Genomic DNA, 22984 nt, shown 5'->3' with positions numbered 1-22984 from the left:
TAGTACTCCCTGGCCCCAAGTGAGTTATCCTAGCCCCTTTATAAGTACTCCCTGACCCCAAGTGTGTTACCCTAGTATCATATATGTATTCCCTGAACACATGTGAGATACCATAGTCCCATAAATGTACTCCCTGACCCCAAGTGAGTTATCCTAGCCCCTTTATATGTACTCTCTGACCGCAAGTGAGTTACCCTAGCCCCTTTATATGTACTCTCTGACCGCAAGTGAGGTATCCTAGCCCCTTTATATGTACTCCCTGACCTCAAGTGAGTTATCCTAGCCCCTTTATATGTACTCTCTGACCGCAAGTGAGTTACCCTAGCCCCTTTATATGTACTCTCTGACCGCAAGTGAGGTATCCTAGCCCCTTTATATGTACTCCCTGACCTCAAGTGAGTTATCGTAGCCCCTTTATATGTACTCTCTGATCGCAAGTGAGTTATCCTAGCCCCTTTATAAGTACTCCCTGATCCCATGTGTGTTACCCTAGAGTCATATTAGTACTCCCTGGCCCCAAATAAGTTACCATAGCCACTTTATAAGTACTCCCTGACCCCAATTGAGTTATCCTAGCCCCTTTATATGTACTTTCTGACCGCAAGTGAGTTACCCTAGCCCCTTTAGATGTACTCTCTGACCGCAAGTGAGTTATCCTAGCCCCTTAAAATGTACTCCCTAACCCCAAGTGAGTTATCCTAGCCCCTTTATATGTACTCCCTGACCCCAAGTGAGTTATCCTATCCCCTTTATATGTACTCTCTGACCGCAAGTGAGTTACCCTAGTCACATATATGTACTCCCTGACCCCAAGTGAGTTATCCTATCCCCTTTATATGTACACTCTGACCGCAAGTGAGTTATTCAAACCCCTTTATAAGTACTCCCTGACCCCAAGTGTGTTACCCTAGTCTTATATAAGTACTCCCTGAACCCAAGTGAGTTACCATATCACCTTTATAAGTACTCCCTGACCCCAAGTAAGTTATCCTAGCTCCTTTATAAGTACTATCTGACCGCAAGTGAGTTATCCTAGCCCCTTTATATGTACTCTCTGACGGCAAGTGAGTTATCCTAGTCCCATAGTAGTACTCCTTGACCCCAAGTGAGTTACCATAGCCCCTTTATAAATACTCCCTGACCCCAAGTGAGTTGCCATAGCCCCTTTATAAGAACTCCCCGACCCCAAGTGAGTTATCCAAGCCCCTTTATATCTACTCTCTGACGGCAAGTGAGTTATCCTAGTCCCATAGTAGTACTGCTTGACCCCAAGTGAGTTACCATAGCCCCTTTATAAGTACTCCCTGACCCCAAGTGAGTTATCCTATCCCCTTTATATGTACTCTCTGACCGCAAGTGAGTTACCCTAGTCCCTTTATATGTACTCCCTGACCCCAAGTGAGTTATCCTAGCCCCTTTATATGTACTCCCTGACCCCAAGTGAGTTATCCTAGCCCCTTTATATGTACTCCCTGACCCCAAGTGAGTTATCCTAGACCCTTTATATGTACTCTCTGACCGCAAGTGAGTTATCCTAGCCCCTTTATAAGTACTCCCTGACCCCAAGTGTGTTACCCTAGTATCATATATGTATTCCCTGAACACAAGTGAGATACCTTAGTCCCATAAATGTACTCCCTGACCCCAAGTGAGTTATCCTAGCCCCTTTATATGTACTCTCTGACCGCAAGTGAGTTACCCTAGCCCCTTTATATGTACTCTCTGACCGCTAGTGAGGTATCCTAGCCCCTTTATATGTACTCCCTGACCTCAAGTGAGTTATCCTAGCCCCTTTATATGTACTCTCTGACCGCAAGTGAGTTACTCTAGTCCCTTTATATGTACTCCCTGACCCCAAGTGAGTTATCCTAGACCCTTTATATGTACTCTCTGACCGCAAGTGAGTTATCCTAGCCCCTTTATAAGTACTCCCTGACCCCAAGTGTGTTACCCTAGTATCATATATGTATTCCCTGAACACAAGTGAGATACCTTAGTCCCATAAATGTACTCCCTGACCCCAAGTGAGTTATCCTAGCCCCTTTATATGTACTCTCTGACCGCAAGTGAGTTACCCTAGCCCCTTTATATGTACTCTCTGACCGCTAGTGAGGTATCCTAGCCCCTTTATATGTACTCCCTGACCTCAAGTGAGTTATCCTAGCCCCTTTATATGTACTCTCTGATCGCAAGTGAGTTATCCTAGCCCCTTTATAAGTACTCCCTGACGCCAAGTGTGTTACCCTAGTGTCATATTATTACTCCCTGGCCCCAAGTGAGTTATCCTAGCCCCTTTATAAGTACTCCCTGATCCCATGTGTGTTACCCTAGTGTCATATTAGTACTCCCTGGCCCCCAATAAGTTACCATAGCCCCTTTATAAGTACTCCCTAACCCCAATTGAGTTATCCTAGCCCCTTTATAAGTACTCCCTGACCCCAAGTGTGTTACCCTAGTATCATATATGTATTCCCTGAACACAAGTGAGATACCTTAGTCCCATAAATGTACTCCCTGACCCCAAGTGAGTTATCCTAGCCCCTTTATATGTACTCTCTGACCGCAAGTGAGTTACCCTAGCCCCTTTATATGTACTCTCTGACCGCTAGTGAGGTATCCTAGCCCCTTTATATGTACTCCCTGACCTCAAGTGAGTTATCCTAGCCCCTTTATATGTACTCTCTGATCGCAAGTGAGTTATCCTAGCCCCTTTATAAGTACTCCCTGACGCCAAGTGTGTTACCCTAGTGTCATATTATTACTCCCTGGCCCCAAGTGAGTTATCCTAGCCCCTTTATAAGTACTCCCTGATCCCATGTGTGTTACCCTAGTGTCATATTAGTACTCCCTGGCCCCCAATAAGTTACCATAGCCCCTTTATAAGTACTCCCTAACCCCAATTGAGTTATCCTAGCCCCTTTATATGTACTCTCTGACCACAAGTGAGTTACCCTAGCCCCTTTATATGTACTCTCTGACCGCAAGTGAGTTATCCTAGCCCCTTTATATGTACTCCCTGACCCCAAGTGAGTTATCCTAGCCCCTTTATATGTACTCCCTGACCCCAAGTGAGTTATCCTAGCCCCTTTATATGTACTCACTGACCCCAAGTGAGTTATCCTAGACCCTTTATATGTACTCTCTGACCGCAAGTGAGTTATCCTAGCCCCTTTATAAGTACTCCCTGACCCCAAGTGTGTTACCCTAGTATCATATATGTATTCCCTGAACACAAGTGAGATACCTTAGTCCCATAAATGTACTCCCTGACCCCAAGTGAGTTATCCTAGCCCCTTTATATGTACTCTCCTACCGCAAGTGAGTTACCCTAGCCCCTTTATATGTACTCTCTGACCGCAAGTGAGGTATCCTAGCCCCTTTATATGTACTACCTGACCTCAAGTGAGTTATCCTAGCCCCTTTATATGTACTCTCTGACCGCAAGTGAGTTACCCTAGCCCCTTTATATGTACTCTCTGACCGCAAGTGAGTTATCCTAGCCCCTTTATATGTACTCCCTGACCCCAAGTGAGTTATCCTAGCCCCTTTATATGTACTCCCTGACCCCAAGTGAGTTATCCTAGCCCCTTTATATGTACTCCCTGACCCCAAGTGAGTTATACTAGACCCTTTATATGTACTCTCTGAACGCAAGTGAGTTATCCTAGCCCCTTTATAAGTACTCCCTGACCCCAAGTGTGTTACCCTAGTATCATATATGTATTCCCTGAACACATGTGAGATACCTTAGTCCCATAAATGTACTCCCTGACCCCAAGTGAGTTATCCTAGCCCCTTTATATGTACTCTCTGACCGCAAGTGAGTTACCCTAGCCCCTTTATATGTACTCTCTGACCGCAAGTGAGGTATCCTAGCCCCTTTATATGTACTCCCTGACCTCAAGTGAGTTATCCTAGCCCCTTTATATGTACTCTCTGATCGCAAGTGAGTTATCCTACCCCCTTTATAAGTACTCCCTGACGCCAAGTGTGTTACCCTAGTGTCATATTAGTACTCCCTGGCCCCAAGTGAGTTATCCTAGCCCCTTTATAAGTACTCCCTGATCCCATGTGTGTTACCCTAGTGTCATATTAGTACTCCCTGGCCCCAAATAAGTTACCCTAGCCCCTTTATATGTACTCTCTGACCGCAAGTGAGTTATCCTAGCCCCTTTATATGTACTCCCTGACCCCAAGTGAGTTATCCTAGCCCCTTTATATGTACTCCCTGACCCCAAGTGAGTTATCCTAGCCCCTTTATATGTACTCCCTGACCCCAAGTGAGTTATACTAGACCCTTTATATGTACTCTCTGACCGCAAGTGAGTTATCCTAGCCCCTTTATAAGTACTCCCTGACCCCAAGTGTGTTACCCTAGTATCATATATGTATTCCCTGAACACATGTGAGATACCTTAGTCCCATAAATGTACTCCCTGACCCCAAGTGAGTTATCCTAGCCCCTTTATATGTACTCTCTGACCGCAAGTGAGTTACCCTAGCCCCTTTATATGTACTCTCTGACCGCAAGTGAGGTATCCTAGCCCCTTTTTATGTACTCCCTGACCTCAAGTGAGTTATCCTAGCCCCTTTATATGTACTCTCTGATCGCAAGTGAGTTATCCTACCCCCTTTATAAGTACTCCCTGACGCCAAGTGTGTTACCCTAGTGTCATATTAGTACTCCCTGGCCCCAAGTGAGTTATCCTAGCCCCTTTATAAGTACTCCCTGACCCCAAGTGTGTTACCCTAGTATCATATATGTATTCCCTGAACACATGTGAGATACCTTAGTCCCATAAATGTACTCCCTGACCCCAAGTGAGTTATCCTAGCCCCTTTATATGTACTCTCTGACCGCAAGTGAGTTACCCTAGCCCCTTTATATGTACTCTCTGACCGCAAGTGAGGTATCCTAGCCCCTTTATATGTACTCCCTGACCTCAAGTGAGTTATCCTAGCCCCTTTATATGTACTCTCTGATCGCAAGTGAGTTATCCTAGCCCCTTTATAAGTACTCCCTGACGCCAAGTGTGTTACCCTAGTGTCATATTAGTACTCCCTGGCCCCAAGTGAGTTATCCTAGCCCCTTTATAAGTACTCCCTGATCCCATGTGTGTTACCCTAGTGTCATATTAGTACTCCCTGGCCCCAAATAAGTTACCCTAGCCCCTTTATATGTACTCTCTGACCGCAAGTGAGTTATCCTAGCCCCTTTATATGTACTCCCTGACCCCAAGTGAGTTATCCTAGCCCCTTTATATGTACTCCCTGACCCCAAGTGAGTTATCCTAGCCCCTTTATATGTACTCCCTGACCCCAAGTGAGTTATCCTAGCCCCTTTATATGTACTCCCTGACCCCAAGTGAGTTATACTAGACCCTTTATATGTACTCTCTGACCGCAAGTGAGTTATCCTAGCCCCTTTATAAGTACTCCCTGACGCCAAGTGTGTTACCCTAGTGTCATATTATTACTCCCTGGCCCCAAGTGAGTTATCCTAGCCCCTTTATAAGTACTCCCTGATCCCATGTGTGTTACCCTAGTGTCATATTAGTACTCCCTGGCCCCCAATAAGTTACCATAGCCCCTTTATAAGTACTCCCTAACCCCAATTGAGTTATCCTAGCCCCTTTATATGTACTCTCTGACCACAAGTGAGTTACCCTAGCCCCTTTATATGTACTCTCTGACCGCAAGTGAGTTATCCTAGCCCCTTTATATGTACTCCCTGACCCCAAGTGAGTTATCCTAGCCCCTTTATATGTACTCCCTGACCCCAAGTGAGTTATCCTAGCCCCTTTATATGTACTCACTGACCCCAAGTGAGTTATCCTAGACCCTTTATATGTACTCTCTGACCGCAAGTGAGTTATCCTAGCCCCTTTATAAGTACTCCCTGACCCCAAGTGTGTTACCCTAGTATCATATATGTATTCCCTGAACACAAGTGAGATACCTTAGTCCCATAAATGTACTCCCTGACCCCAAGTGAGTTATCCTAGCCCCTTTATATGTACTCTCCTACCGCAAGTGAGTTACCCTAGCCCCTTTATATGTACTCTCTGACCGCAAGTGAGGTATCCTAGCCCCTTTATATGTACTACCTGACCTCAAGTGAGTTATCCTAGCCCCTTTATATGTACTCTCTGACCGCAAGTGAGTTACCCTAGCCCCTTTATATGTACTCTCTGACCGCAAGTGAGTTATCCTAGCCCCTTTATATGTACTCCCTGACCCCAAGTGAGTTATCCTAGCCCCTTTATATGTACTCCCTGACCCCAAGTGAGTTATCCTAGCCCCTTTATATGTACTCCCTGACCCCAAGTGAGTTATACTAGACCCTTTATATGTACTCTCTGAACGCAAGTGAGTTATCCTAGCCCCTTTATAAGTACTCCCTGACCCCAAGTGTGTTACCCTAGTATCATATATGTATTCCCTGAACACATGTGAGATACCTTAGTCCCATAAATGTACTCCCTGACCCCAAGTGAGTTATCCTAGCCCCTTTATATGTACTCTCTGACCGCAAGTGAGTTACCCTAGCCCCTTTATATGTACTCTCTGACCGCAAGTGAGGTATCCTAGCCCCTTTATATGTACTCCCTGACCTCAAGTGAGTTATCCTAGCCCCTTTATATGTACTCTCTGATCGCAAGTGAGTTATCCTACCCCCTTTATAAGTACTCCCTGACGCCAAGTGTGTTACCCTAGTGTCATATTAGTACTCCCTGGCCCCAAGTGAGTTATCCTAGCCCCTTTATAAGTACTCCCTGATCCCATGTGTGTTACCCTAGTGTCATATTAGTACTCCCTGGCCCCAAATAAGTTACCCTAGCCCCTTTATATGTACTCTCTGACCGCAAGTGAGTTATCCTAGCCCCTTTATATGTACTCCCTGACCCCAAGTGAGTTATCCTAGCCCCTTTATATGTACTCCCTGACCCCAAGTGAGTTATCCTAGCCCCTTTATATGTACTCCCTGACCCCAAGTGAGTTATACTAGACCCTTTATATGTACTCTCTGACCGCAAGTGAGTTATCCTAGCCCCTTTATAAGTACTCCCTGACCCCAAGTGTGTTACCCTAGTATCATATATGTATTCCCTGAACACATGTGAGATACCTTAGTCCCATAAATGTACTCCCTGACCCCAAGTGAGTTATCCTAGCCCCTTTATATGTACTCTCTGACCGCAAGTGAGTTACCCTAGCCCCTTTATATGTACTCTCTGACCGCAAGTGAGGTATCCTAGCCCCTTTTTATGTACTCCCTGACCTCAAGTGAGTTATCCTAGCCCCTTTATATGTACTCTCTGATCGCAAGTGAGTTATCCTACCCCCTTTATAAGTACTCCCTGACGCCAAGTGTGTTACCCTAGTGTCATATTAGTACTCCCTGGCCCCAAGTGAGTTATCCTAGCCCCTTTATAAGTACTCCCTGACCCCAAGTGTGTTACCCTAGTATCATATATGTATTCCCTGAACACATGTGAGATACCTTAGTCCCATAAATGTACTCCCTGACCCCAAGTGAGTTATCCTAGCCCCTTTATATGTACTCTCTGACCGCAAGTGAGTTACCCTAGCCCCTTTATATGTACTCTCTGACCGCAAGTGAGGTATCCTAGCCCCTTTATATGTACTCCCTGACCTCAAGTGAGTTATCCTAGCCCCTTTATATGTACTCTCTGATCGCAAGTGAGTTATCCTAGCCCCTTTATAAGTACTCCCTGACGCCAAGTGTGTTACCCTAGTGTCATATTAGTACTCCCTGGCCCCAAGTGAGTTATCCTAGCCCCTTTATAAGTACTCCCTGATCCCATGTGTGTTACCCTAGTGTCATATTAGTACTCCCTGGCCCCAAATAAGTTACCCTAGCCCCTTTATATGTACTCTCTGACCGCAAGTGAGTTATCCTAGCCCCTTTATATGTACTCCCTGACCCCAAGTGAGTTATCCTAGCCCCTTTATATGTACTCCCTGACCCCAAGTGAGTTATCCTAGCCCCTTTATATGTACTCCCTGACCCCAAGTGAGTTATCCTAGCCCCTTTATATGTACTCCCTGACCCCAAGTGAGTTATACTAGACCCTTTATATGTACTCTCTGACCGCAAGTGAGTTATCCTAGCCCCTTTATAAGTACTCCCTGACGCCAAGTGTGTTACCCTAGTGTCATATTATTACTCCCTGGCCCCAAGTGAGTTATCCTAGCCCCTTTATAAGTACTCCCTGATCCCATGTGTGTTACCCTAGTGTCATATTAGTACTCCCTGGCCCCCAATAAGTTACCATAGCCCCTTTATAAGTACTCCCTAACCCCAATTGAGTTATCCTAGCCCCTTTATATGTACTCTCTGACCACAAGTGAGTTACCCTAGCCCCTTTATATGTACTCTCTGACCGCAAGTGAGTTATCCTAGCCCCTTTATATGTACTCCCTGACCCCAAGTGAGTTATCCTAGCCCCTTTATATGTACTCCCTGACCCCAAGTGAGTTATCCTAGCCCCTTTATATGTACTCACTGACCCCAAGTGAGTTATCCTAGACCCTTTATATGTACTCTCTGACCGCAAGTGAGTTATCCTAGCCCCTTTATAAGTACTCCCTGACCCCAAGTGTGTTACCCTAGTATCATATATGTATTCCCTGAACACAAGTGAGATACCTTAGTCCCATAAATGTACTCCCTGACCCCAAGTGAGTTATCCTAGCCCCTTTATATGTACTCTCCTACCGCAAGTGAGTTACCCTAGCCCCTTTATATGTACTCTCTGACCGCAAGTGAGGTATCCTAGCCCCTTTATATGTACTACCTGACCTCAAGTGAGTTATCCTAGCCCCTTTATATGTACTCTCTGACCGCAAGTGAGTTACCCTAGCCCCTTTATATGTACTCTCTGACCGCAAGTGAGTTATCCTAGCCCCTTTATATGTACTCCCTGACCCCAAGTGAGTTATCCTAGCCCCTTTATATGTACTCCCTGACCCCAAGTGAGTTATCCTAGCCCCTTTATATGTACTCCCTGACCCCAAGTGAGTTATACTAGACCCTTTATATGTACTCTCTGAACGCAAGTGAGTTATCCTAGCCCCTTTATAAGTACTCCCTGACCCCAAGTGTGTTACCCTAGTATCATATATGTATTCCCTGAACACATGTGAGATACCTTAGTCCCATAAATGTACTCCCTGACCCCAAGTGAGTTATCCTAGCCCCTTTATATGTACTCTCTGACCGCAAGTGAGTTACCCTAGCCCCTTTATATGTACTCTCTGACCGCAAGTGAGGTATCCTAGCCCCTTTATATGTACTCCCTGACCTCAAGTGAGTTATCCTAGCCCCTTTATATGTACTCTCTGATCGCAAGTGAGTTATCCTACCCCCTTTATAAGTACTCCCTGACGCCAAGTGTGTTACCCTAGTGTCATATTAGTACTCCCTGGCCCCAAGTGAGTTATCCTAGCCCCTTTATAAGTACTCCCTGATCCCATGTGTGTTACCCTAGTGTCATATTAGTACTCCCTGGCCCCAAATAAGTTACCCTAGCCCCTTTATATGTACTCTCTGACCGCAAGTGAGTTATCCTAGCCCCTTTATATGTACTCCCTGACCCCAAGTGAGTTATCCTAGCCCCTTTATATGTACTCCCTGACCCCAAGTGAGTTATCCTAGCCCCTTTATATGTACTCCCTGACCCCAAGTGAGTTATACTAGACCCTTTATATGTACTCTCTGACCGCAAGTGAGTTATCCTAGCCCCTTTATAAGTACTCCCTGACCCCAAGTGTGTTACCCTAGTATCATATATGTATTCCCTGAACACATGTGAGATACCTTAGTCCCATAAATGTACTCCCTGACCCCAAGTGAGTTATCCTAGCCCCTTTATATGTACTCTCTGACCGCAAGTGAGTTACCCTAGCCCCTTTATATGTACTCTCTGACCGCAAGTGAGGTATCCTAGCCCCTTTTTATGTACTCCCTGACCTCAAGTGAGTTATCCTAGCCCCTTTATATGTACTCTCTGATCGCAAGTGAGTTATCCTACCCCCTTTATAAGTACTCCCTGACGCCAAGTGTGTTACCCTAGTGTCATATTAGTACTCCCTGGCCCCAAGTGAGTTATCCTAGCCCCTTTATAAGTACTCCCTGACCCCAAGTGTGTTACCCTAGTATCATATATGTATTCCCTGAACACATGTGAGATACCTTAGTCCCATAAATGTACTCCCTGACCCCAAGTGAGTTATCCTAGCCCCTTTATATGTACTCTCTGACCGCAAGTGAGTTACCCTAGCCCCTTTATATGTACTCTCTGACCGCAAGTGAGGTATCCTAGCCCCTTTATATGTACTCCCTGACCTCAAGTGAGTTATCCTAGCCCCTTTATATGTACTCTCTGATCGCAAGTGAGTTATCCTAGCCCCTTTATAAGTACTCCCTGACGCCAAGTGTGTTACCCTAGTGTCATATTAGTACTCCCTGGCCCCAAGTGAGTTATCCTAGCCCCTTTATAAGTACTCCCTGATCCCATGTGTGTTACCCTAGTGTCATATTAGTACTCCCTGGCCCCAAATAAGTTACCCTAGCCCCTTTATATGTACTCTCTGACCGCAAGTGAGTTATCCTAGCCCCTTTATATGTACTCCCTGACCCCAAGTGAGTTATCCTAGCCCCTTTATATGTACTCCCTGACCCCAAGTGAGTTATCCTAGCCCCTTTATATGTACTCCCTGACCCCAAGTGAGTTATCCTAGCCCCTTTATATGTACTCCCTGACCCCAAGTGAGTTATACTAGACCCTTTATATGTACTCTCTGACCGCAAGTGAGTTATCCTAGCCCCTTTATAAGTACTCCCTGACCCCAAGTGTGTTACCCTAGTATCATATATGTATTCCCTGAACACATGTGAGATACCTTAGTCCCATAAATGTACTCCCTGACCCCAAGTGAGTTATCCTAGCCCCTTTATATGTACTCTCTGACCGCAAGTGAGTTACCCTAGCCCCTTTATATGTACTCTCTGACCGCAAGTGAGGTATCCTAGCCCCTTTTTATGTACTCCCTGACCTCAAGTGAGTTATCCTAGCCCCTTTATATGTACTCTCTGATCGCAAGTGAGTTATCCTAGCCCCTTTATAAGTACTCCCTGACGCCAAGTGTGTTACCCTAGTGTCATATTAGTACTCCCTGGCCCCAAGTGAGTTATCCTAGCCCCTTTATAAGTACTCCCTGACCCCAAGTGTGTTACCCTAGTATCATATATGTATTCCCTGAACACATGTGAGATACCATAGTCCCATAAATGTACTCCCTGACCCCAAGTGAGTTATCCTAGCCCCTTTATATGTACTCTCTGACCGCAAGTGAGTTACCCTAGCCCCTTTATATGTACTCTCTGACCGCAAGTGAGGTATCCTAGCCCCTTTATATGTACTCCCTGACCTCAAGTGAGTTATCCTAGCCCCTTTATATGTACTCTCTGACCGCAAGTGAGTTACCCTAGCCCCTTTATATGTACTCTCTGACCGCAAGTGAGGTATCCTAGCCCCTTTATATGTACTCCCTGACCTCAAGTGAGTTATCGTAGCCCCTTTATATGTACTCTCTGATCGCAAGTGAGTTATCCTAGCCCCTTTATAAGTACTCCCTGATCCCATGTGTGTTACCCTAGAGTCATATTAGTACTCCCTGGCCCCAAATAAGTTACCATAGCCACTTTATAAGTACTCCCTGACCCCAATTGAGTTATCCTAGCCCCTTTATATGTACTTTCTGACCGCAAGTGAGTTACCCTAGCCCCTTTAGATGTACTCTCTGACCGCAAGTGAGTTATCCTAGCCCCTTAAAATGTACTCCCTAACCCCAAGTGAGTTATCCTAGCCCCTTTATATGTACTCCCTGACCCCAAGTGAGTTATCCTATCCCCTTTATATGTACTCTCTGACCGCAAGTGAGTTACCCTAGTCACATATATGTACTCCCTGACCCCAAGTGAGTTATCCTATCCCCTTTATATGTACACTCTGACCGCAAGTGAGTTATTCAAACCCCTTTATAAGTACTCCCTGACCCCAAGTGTGTTACCCTAGTCTTATATAAGTACTCCCTGAACCCAAGTGAGTTACCATATCACCTTTATAAGTACTCCCTGACCCCAAGTAAGTTATCCTAGCTCCTTTATAAGTACTATCTGACCGCAAGTGAGTTATCCTAGCCCCTTTATATGTACTCTCTGACGGCAAGTGAGTTATCCTAGTCCCATAGTAGTACTCCTTGACCCCAAGTGAGTTACCATAGCCCCTTTATAAATACTCCCTGACCCCAAGTGAGTTGCCATAGCCCCTTTATAAGAACTCCCCGACCCCAAGTGAGTTATCCAAGCCCCTTTATATCTACTCTCTGACGGCAAGTGAGTTATCCTAGTCCCATAGTAGTACTGCTTGACCCCAAGTGAGTTACCATAGCCCCTTTATAAGTACTCCCTGACCCCAAGTGAGTTATCCTATCCCCTTTATATGTACTCTCTGACCGCAAGTGAGTTACCCTAGTCCCTTTATATGTACTCCCTGACCCCAAGTGAGTTATCCTAGCCCCTTTATATGTACTCCCTGACCCCAAGTGAGTTATCCTAGCCCCTTTATATGTACTCCCTGACCCCAAGTGAGTTATCCTAGACCCTTTATATGTACTCTCTGACCGCAAGTGAGTTATCCTAGCCCCTTTATAAGTACTCCCTGACCCCAAGTGTGTTACCCTAGTATCATATATGTATTCCCTGAACACAAGTGAGATACCTTAGTCCCATAAATGTACTCCCTGACCCCAAGTGAGTTATCCTAGCCCCTTTATATGTACTCTCTGACCGCAAGTGAGTTACCCTAGCCCCTTTATATGTACTCTCTGACCGCTAGTGAGGTATCCTAGCCCCTTTATATGTACTCCCTGACCTCAAGTGAGTTATCCTAGCCCCTTTATATGTACTCTCTGATCGCAAGTGAGTTATCCTAGCCCCTTTATAAGTACTCCCTGACGCCAAGTGTGTTACCCTAGTGTCATATTATTACTCCCTGGCCCCAAGTGAGTTATCCTAGCCCCTTTATAAGTACTCCCTGATCCCATGTGTGTTACCCTAGTGTCATATTAGTACTCCCTGGCCCCCAATAAGTTACCATAGCCCCTTTATAAGTACTCCCTAACCCCAATTGAGTTATCCTAGCCCCTTTATATGTACTCTCTGACCACAAGTGAGTTACCCTAGCCCCTTTATATGTACTCTCTGACAGCAAGTGAGTTATCCTAGCCCCTTTATATGTACTCCCTGACCCCAAGTGAGTTAACCTAGCCCCTTTATATGTACTCCCTGACCCCAAGTGAGTTATCCTAGCCCCTTTATATGTACTCACTGACCCCAAGTGAGTTATCCTAGATCCTTTATATGTACTCTCTGACCGCAAGTGAGTTATCCTAGCCCCTTTATAAGTACTCCCTGACCCCAACTGTGTTACCCTAGTATCATATATGTATTCCCTGAACACAAGTGAGATACCTTAGTCCCATAAATGTACTCCCTGACCCCAAGTGAGTTATCCTAGCCCCTTTATATGTACTCTCCTACCGCAAGTGAGTTACCCTAGCCCCTTTATATGTACTCTCTGACCGCAAGTGAGGTATCCTAGCCCCTTTATATGTACTCCCTGACCTCAAGTGAGTTATCCTAGCCCCTTTATATGTACTCTCTGACCGCAAGTGAGTTACCCTAGCCCCTTTATATGTACTCTCTGACCGCAAGTGAGTTATCCTAGCCCCTTTATATGTACTCCCTGACCCCAAGTGAGTTATCCTAGCCCCTTTATATGTATTCCCTGACCCCAAGTGAGTTATCCTAGCCCCTTTATATGTACTCTCTGAACGCAAGTGAGTTATCCTAGCCCCTTTATAAGTACTCCCTGACCCCAAGTGTGTTACCCTAGTATCATATATGTATTCCCTGAACACATGTGAGATACCTTAGTCCCATAAATGTACTCCCTGACCCCAAGTGAGTTATCCTAGCCCCTTTATATGTACTCTCTGACCGCAAGTGAGTTACCCTAGCCCCTTTATATGTACTCTCTGACCGCAAGTGAGGTATCCTAGCCCCTTTATATGTACTCCCTGACCTCAAGTGAGTTATCCTAGCCCCTTTATATGTACTCTCTGATCGCAAGTGAGTTATCCTAGCCCCTTTATAAGTACTCCCTGACGCCAAATGTGTTACCCTAGTGTCATATTAGTACTCCCTGGCCCCAAGTGAGTTATCCTAGCCCCTTTATAAGTACTCCCTGATCCCATGTGTGTTACCCTAGTGTCATATTAGTACTCCCTGGCCCCAAATAAGTTACCCTAGCCCCTTTATATGTACTCTCTGACCGCAAGTGAGTTATCCTAGCCCCTTTATATGTACTCCCTGACCTCAAGTGAGTTATCCTAGCCCCTTTATATGTACTCCCTGACCCCAAGTGAGTTATACTAGACCCTTTATATGTACTCTCTGACCGCAAGTGAGTTATCCTAGCCCCTTTATAAGTACTCCCTGACCCCAAGTGTGTTACCCTAGTATCATATATGTATTCCCTGAACACATGTGAGATACCTTAGTCCCATAAATGTACTCCCTGACCCCAAGTGAGTTATCCTAGCCCCTTTATATGTACTCTCTGACCGCAAGTGAGTTACCCTAGCCCCTTTATATGTACTCTCTGACCGCAAGTGAGGTATCCTAGCACCTTTTTATGTACTCCCTGACCTCAAGTGAGTTATCCTAGCCCCTTTATATGTACTCTATGATCGCAAGTGAGTTATCCTAGCCCCTTTATAAGTACTCCCTGACGCCAAGTGTGTTACCCTAGTGTCATATTAGTACTCCCTGGCCCCAAGTGAGTTATCCTAGCCCCTTTATAAGTACTCCCTGACCCCAAGTGTGTTACCCTAGTATCATATATGTATTCCCTGAACACATGTGAGATACCTTAGTCCCATAAATGTACTCCCTGACCCCAAGTGAGTTATCCTAGCCCCTTTATATGTACTCTCTGACCGCAAGTGAGTTACCCTAGCCCCTTTATATGTACTCTCTGACCTCAAGTGAGTTACCCTAGCCCCTTTATATGTACTCTCTGACCGCAAGTGAGTTACCCTAGCCCCTTTATATGTACTCTCTGACCGCAAGTGAGGTATCCTAGCCCCTTTATTTGTACTCCCTGACCTCAAGTGAGTTATCGTAGCCCTTTTATATGTACTCTCTGATCGCAAGTGAGTTATCCTAGCCCCTTTATAAGTACTCCCTGATCCCATGTGTGTTACCCTAGAGTCATATTAGTACTCCCTGGCCCCAAATAAGTTACCATAGCCACTTTATAAGTACTCCCTGACCCCAATTGAGTTATCCTAGCCCCTTTATATGTACTTTCTGACCGCAAGTGAGTTACCCTAGCCCCTTTATATGTACTCTCTGACCGCAAGTGAGGTATCCTAGCCCCTTTATATGTACTCCCTGACCTCAAGTGAGTTATCCTAGCCCCTTTATATGTACTCTCTGATCGCAAGTGAGTTATCCTAGCCCCTTTATAAGTACTCCCTGACGCCAAGTGTGTTACCCTAGTGTCATATTAGTACTCCCTGGCCCCAAGTGAGTTATCCTAGCCCCTTTATAAGTACTCCCTGATCCCATGTGTGTTACCCTAGTGTCATATTAGTACTCCCTGGCCCCAAATAAGTTACCATAGCCCCTTTATAAGTACTCCCTAACCCCAATTGAGTTATCCTAGCCCCTTTATATGTACTCTCTGACCACAAGTGAGTTACCCTAGCCCCTTTATATGTACTCTCTGACCGCAAGTGAGTTATCCTAGCCCCTTTATATGTACTCCCTGACCCCAAGTGAGTTATCCTAGCCCCTTTATATGTACTCTCTGACGGCAAGTGAGTTATCCTAGTCCCATAGTAGTACTCCTTGACCCCAAGTGAGTTACCATAGCCCCTTTATAAGTACTCCCTGACCCCAAGTGAGTTGCCATAGCCCCTTTATAAGAACTCCCCGACCCCAAGTGAGTTATCCAAGCCCCTTTATATCTACTCTCTGACGGCAAGTGAGTTATCCTAGTCCCATAGTAGTACTCCTTGACCCCAAGTGAGTTACCATAGCCCCTTTATAAGTACTCCCTGACCCCAAGTGAGTTATCCTAGCCCCTTTATATGTACTCTCTGACCGCAAGTGAGTTATACTAGCCCCTTTATATGTACCCTCTGACCGCAAGTGAGTTATTCTAGTTTCATATTAGTACTCCCTGGCCCCAAGTGAGTTACCATAGCCCCTTTATAAGTACTCCCTGACCGCAAGTGAGTCACCCTAGCCCCTTTATATGTACTCTCTGACCGCAAGTGAGTTACTCTAGTCCCTTATAAGCACTCCCTAACCCCAAGAGAGTTATCCTAGCCCCTTTATATGTACTCACTGACCCCAAGTGAGTTATCCTAGACCCTTTATATGTACTCTCTGACCGCAAGTGAGTTATCCTAGCCCCTTTATAAGTACTCCCTGACCCCAAGTGTGTTACCCTAGTATCATATATGTATTCCCTGAACACAAGTGAGATACCTTATTCCCATAAATGTACTCCCTGACCCCAAGTGAGTTATCCTAGCCCCTTTATATGTACTCTCCTGCCGCAAGTGAGTTACCCTAGCCCCTTTATATGTACTCTCTGACCGCAAGTGAGGTATCCTAGCCCCTTTATATGTACTCCCTGACCTCAAGTGAGTTATCCTAGCCCCTTTATATGTACTCTCTGACCGCAAGTGAGTTACCCTAGCCCCTTTATATGTACTCTCTGACCGCAAGTGAGTTATCCTAGCCCCTTTATATGTACTCCCTGACCCCAAGTGAGTTATCCTAGCCCCTTTATATGTACTCCCTGACCCCAAGTGAGTTATCCTAGCCCCTTTATATGTACTCCCTGACCCCAAGTGAGTTATACTAGACCCTTTATATGTACTCTCTGACCGCAAGTGAGTTATCCTAGCCCCTTTATAAGTACTCCCTGACCCCAAGTGTGTTACCCTAGTATCATATATGTATTCCCTGAACACATGTGAGATACCTTAGTCCCATAAATGTACTCCCTGACCCCAAGTGAGTTATCCTAGCCCCTTTATATGTACTCTCTGACCGCAAGTGAGTTACCCTAGCCCCTTTATATGTACTCTCTGACCGCAAGTGAGGTATCCTAGCCCCTTTATATGTACTCCCTGACCTCAAGTGAGTTATCCTAGCCCCTTTATATGTACTCTCTGATCGCAAGTGAGTTATCCTAGCCCCTTTATAAGTACTCCCTGACGCCAAGTGTGTTACCCTAGTGTCATATTAGTACTCCCTGGCCCCAAGTGAGTTATCCTAGCCCCTTTATAAGTACTCCCTGATCCCATGTGTGTTACCCTAGTGTCATATTAGTACTCCCTGGCCCCAAATAAGTTACCATAGCCCCTTTATAAGTACTCCCTAACCCCAATTGAGTTATCCTAGCCCCTTTATATGTACTCTCTGACCACAAGTGAGTTACCCTAGCCCCTTTATATGTACTCTCTGACCGCAAGTGAGTTATCCTAGCCCCTTTATATGTACTCCCTGACCCCAAGTGAGTTATCCTAGCCCCTTTATATGTACTCCCTGACCCCAAGTGAGTTATCCTAGCCCCTTTATATGTACTCCCTAACCCCAAGTGAGTTATCCTAGACCCTTTATATGTACTCTCTGACCGCAAGTGAGTTATCCTAGCCCCTTTATAAGTACTCCCTGACCCCAAGTGTGTTACCCTAGTATCATATATGTATTCCCTGAACACAAGTGAGATACCTTAGTCCCATAAATGTACTCCCTGACCCCAAGTGAGTTATCCTACCCCCTTTATATGTACTCTCTGACCGCAAGTGAGTTACCCTAGCCCCTTTATATGTACTCTCTGACCGCAAGTGAGGTATCCTAGCCCCTTTATATGTACTCCCTGACCTCAAGTGAGTTATCCTAGTCCCTTTATATGTACTCTCTGATCGCAAGTGAGTTATCCTAGCCCCTTTATAAGTACTCCCTGACGCCAAGTGTGTTACCCTAGTGTCATATTAGTACTCCCTGGCCCCAAGTGAGTTACCATAGCCCCTTTATAAGTACTCCCTGACCCCAAGTGAGTTATCCTAGCCGCTTTTTATGTACTCCCAGACCCCAAGTGAGTTACCCTAGTCCCTTATAAGTACTCCCTGACCCCAAGAGAGTTACCCTAGTCCCATATATGTACTCCATGACCCCAAGTGAGTTATCCTATCGCCTTTTTATGTACTCTCTAACCGCAAGTGAGTTATACTAGCCCCTTTATAAGTACTCCCTGACCCCAAGTGTGTTACCCTAGTCTTATATAAGCACTCCCTGAACCCAAGTGAGTTACCATATCACCTTTATAAGTACTCCCTGACCCCAAGTAAGTTATCCTAGCTCCTTTATAAGTACTCTCTGACCGCAAGTGAGTTATCCTAGCCCCTTTATATGTACTCTCTGACGGCAAGTGAGTTATCCTAGTCCCATAGTAGTACTCCTTGACCCCAAGTGAGTTACCATAGCCCCTTTATAAGTACTCCCTGACCCCAAGTGAGTTGCCATAGCCCCTTTATAAGAACTCCCCGACCCCAAGTGAGTTATCCAAGCCCCTTTATATCTACTCTCTGACGGCAAGTGAGTTATCCTAGTCCCATAGTAGTACTCCTTGACCCCAAGTGAGTTACCATAGCCCCTTTATAAGTACTCCCTGACACCAAGTGAGTTATCCTAGCCCCTTTATATGTACTCTCTGACCGCAAGTGAGTTATACTAGCCCCTTTATATGTACCCTCTGACCGCAAGTGAGTTATTCTAGTTTCATATTAGTACTCCCTGGCCCCAAGTGAGTTACCATAGCCCCTTTATAAGTACTCCCTGACCGCAAGTGAGTCACCCTAGCCCCTTTATATGTACTCTCTGACCGCAAGTGAGTTACTCTAGTCCCTTATAAGCACTCCCTAACCCCAAGAGAGTTATCCTAGCCCCTTTATATGCACTCCCTGACCTCAAGTGAGTTATCCTAGCCCCTTTATATGTACTCTCTGACCGCAAGTGAGTTATCCTAGTCCCTTTATAAGTACTCCCTGACCCCAAGTGTGTTACCCTAGTTTCATATTAGTACACCCTGGCCCGAAGTGAGTTACCATAGCCCCTTTATAAGTACTCCCTGACCCCAAGTGAGTTACCCTAGCCCCTTTATAAGTACACCCTGGCAACACGTGAGTTACCCTGGTCCCATATAAGTTCTCCCAAACACCAAGTGAGTTAGCCTAGTCCAATATAAGTACTCCTTGACCCAAAGAGAGTTATCCTAGCCCCTTTATAAGTACCCCCTGACCGCAAGTGAGTTACCCTAGTCCCATATAAGTACTCCCTGACCCCAAGTGAGGTACCATAGCCCCTTTATAAGTACTCCCTGACCCCAAGTGTGTTACCCTAGTCTCATATAAGTACTCCCTGAACCCAAGTGTGTTACCTTAGCCCCTGTATAAGTGTTCCCTGACCCCAAGTGAGTTATCCTAGCCCCTTTATATGTACTCTCTGACCGCAAGTGAGTTACCCTAGCCCCTTTATATGTACTCTCTGACCGCTAGTGAGGTATCCTAGCCCCTTTATATGTACTCCCTGACCTCAAGTGAGTTATCCTAGCCCCTTTATATGTACTCTCTGATCGCAAGTGAGTTATCCTAGCCCCTTTATAAGTACTCCCTGACGCCAAGTGTGTTACCCTAGTGTCATATTATTACTCCCTGGCCCCAAGTGAGTTATCCTAGCCCCTTTATAAGTACTCCCTGATCCCATGTGTGTTACCCTAGTGTCATATTAGTACTCCCTGGCCCCCAATAAGTTACCATAGCCCCTTTATAAGTACTCCCTAACCCCAATTGAGTTATCCTAGCCCCTTTATATGTACTCTCTGACCACAAGTGAGTTACCCTAGCCCCTTTATATGTACTCTCTGACCGCAAGTGAGTTATCCTAGCCCCTTTATATGTACTCCCTGACCCCAAGTGAGTTATCCTAGCCCCTTTATATGTACTCCCTGACCCCAAGTGAGTTATCCTAGCCCCTTTATATGTACTCCCTGACCCCAAGTGAGTTATCCAATCGCCTTTTTATGTACTCTCTAACCGCAAGTGAGTTATACTAGCCCCTTTATAAGTACTCCCTGAACCCAAGTGTGTTACCCTAGTTTCATTTATGTATTCCCTGAACACAAGTGAGTTACCCTAGTCCCATAGAGGTACTCCCTGATCCCAAATAAGTCACCGTAGCACCTTTATAAATTCTCCCTGACCCCAAGTGTGATACCTTAGTCACATAAATGTACTCCCTGACCCCAAGTGAGTTATCCTAGCCCCCTTATATGTACTCTCTGACCGCAAGTGAGTTATCATAGCCCCTATATATGTGCTCCCATACCCCAAGTGAGTTACCCTAGTCCCTTATAACTACTCCCTGACCCCAAGTGAGTTACCCTAGCCCCTTTATAAGTACACCCTGGCCACAAGTGAGTTACCCTGGTTACATATAAGTTCTCCCAGACACCAAGTGAGTTACCCCAGTCCCATATAAGTACTCCTTGAACCAAAGTGAGTTACCCTAGATCCTTTATAAGTACTCCCTGAACCCAAGAGAGTTACCCTAGTCCCATATATGTACTCCCTGACCCCAAGAGAGTTACCCTAGCCCTTTAATAAGTACACCCTGGCACCAAGTGAGTTACCCTGGTCCCATATAAGTACTCACAGACACCATGTGAGTTACCCCAGTCCCATATAAGTACTCTTTGAACCAAAGTGAGTTACCCTAGATCCTTTATAAGTACTCCCTGAACCCAAGTGAGTTACCATATCACCTTTATAATTACTCCCTGACCCCAAGTGAGTTATCCTAGCCCCTTTATAAGTACTCCCTGAACCCAAGTGAGTTATCCTAGCCCCTTTATATGTACACTCTGACCCCAAGTGAGTTATCCTAGCCCCTTTATATGTACTCTCTGACCGCAAGTGAGTTACTCTAGCCCCTTTATAAGTACACCCTGGCCACAAGTGAGTTACCCTGGTCCCATATAAGTTCTCCCAGACACCAAGAGAGTTAGCCTAGTCCAATATAAGTACTCCTTGACCCAAAGAGAGTTACCCTAGCCCCTTTATAAGTACTCCCTGACCGCAAGTGAGGTACCATAGCCCCTTTATAAGTACTCCCTGACCCCAAGTGAGTTATCCTATCCCCTTTATATGTACTCTCTGACCGCAAGTGAGTTACCCTAGTCCCATATATGTACTCCCTGATTCCAAGTGAGTTACCCTAGCCCCTTTATATGTACTCCCTGACCCCAAGTGAGTTATCCTAGCCCCTTTATATGTACTCCCTGACCCCAAGTGAGTTATCCTAGCCCCTTTATATGTACTCACTGACCCCAAGTGAGTTATCCTAGACCCTTTATATGTACTCTCTGACCGCAAGTGAGTTATCCTAGCCCCTTTATAAGTACTCCCTGACCCCAAGTGTGTTACCCTAGTATCATATATGTATTCCCTGAACACAAGTGAGATACCTTAGTCCCATAAATGTACTCCCTGACCCCAAGTGAGTTATCCTAGCCCCTTTATATGTACTCTCCTACCGCAAGTGAGTTACCCTAGCCCCTTTATATGTACTCTCTGACCGCAAGTGAGGTATCCTAGCCCCTTTATATGTACTCCCTGACCTCAAGTGAGTTATCCTAGCCCCTTTATATGTACTCTCTGACCGCAAGTGAGTTACCCTAGCCCCTTTATATGTACTCTCTGACCGCAAGTGAGTTATCCTAGCCCCTTTATATGTACTCCCTGACCCCAAGTGAGTTATCCTAGCCCCTTTAAATGTACTCCCTGACCCCAAGTGAGTTACCCTAGCCCCTTTATATGTACTCCCTGACCCCAAGTGAGTTATACTAGACCCTTTATATGTACTCTCTGACCGCAAGTGAGTTATCCTAGCCCCTTTATAAGTACTCCCTGACCCCAAGTGTGTTACCCTAGTATCATATATGTATTCCCTGAAAACATGTGAGATACCTTAGTCCCATAAATGTACTCCCTGACCCCAAGTGAGTTATCCTAGCCCCTTTATATGTACTCTCTGACCGCAAGTGAGTTACCCTAGCCCCTTTATATGTACTCTCTGACCGCAAGTGAGGTATCCTAGCCCCTTTATATGTACTCCCTGACCTCAAGTGAGTTATCCTAGCCCCTTTATATGTACTCTCTGATCGCAAGTGAATTATCCTAGCCCCTTTATAAGTACTCCCTGATCCCATGTGTGTTACCCTAGTGTCATATTAGTACTCCCTGGCCCCAAATAAGTTACCATAGCCCCTTTATAAGTACTCCCTAACCCCAATTGTGTTATCCTAGCCCCTTTATATGTACTCTCTGACCACAAGTGAGTTACCCTACCCCCTTTATATGTACTCTCTGACCGCAAGTGAGGTATCCTAGCCCCTTTATATGTACTCCCTGACCTCAAGTGAGTTATCCTAGCCCCTTTATATGTACACTCTGACCCCAAGTGAGTTATCCTAGCCCCTTTATATGTACTCTCTGACCGCAAGTGAGTTACTCTAGCCCCTTTATAAGTACACCCTGGCCACAAGTGAGTTACCCTGGTTACATATAAGTTCTCCCAGACACCAAGTGAGTTACCCCAGTCCCATATAAGTACTCCTTGAACCAAAGTGAGTTACCCTAGATCCTTTATAAGTACTCCCTGAACCCAAGAGAGTTACCCTAGTCCCATATATGTACTCCCTGACCCCAAGAGAGTTACCCTAACCCTTTAATAAGTACACCCTGGCACCAA

Source organism: Prorops nasuta, unplaced genomic scaffold (genome assembly GCF_024137725.1).
Source record: "Prorops nasuta isolate Cenicafe-Biocafe unplaced genomic scaffold, Cenicafe_Pnas_1.2 PNAS00001, whole genome shotgun sequence".
Classification (NCBI taxonomy): Eukaryota; Metazoa; Arthropoda; class Insecta; order Hymenoptera; family Bethylidae; genus Prorops; species Prorops nasuta.
The sequence above is the reverse complement of the archived record's forward strand: the minus strand, read 5'-3'. Positions refer to the sequence as shown.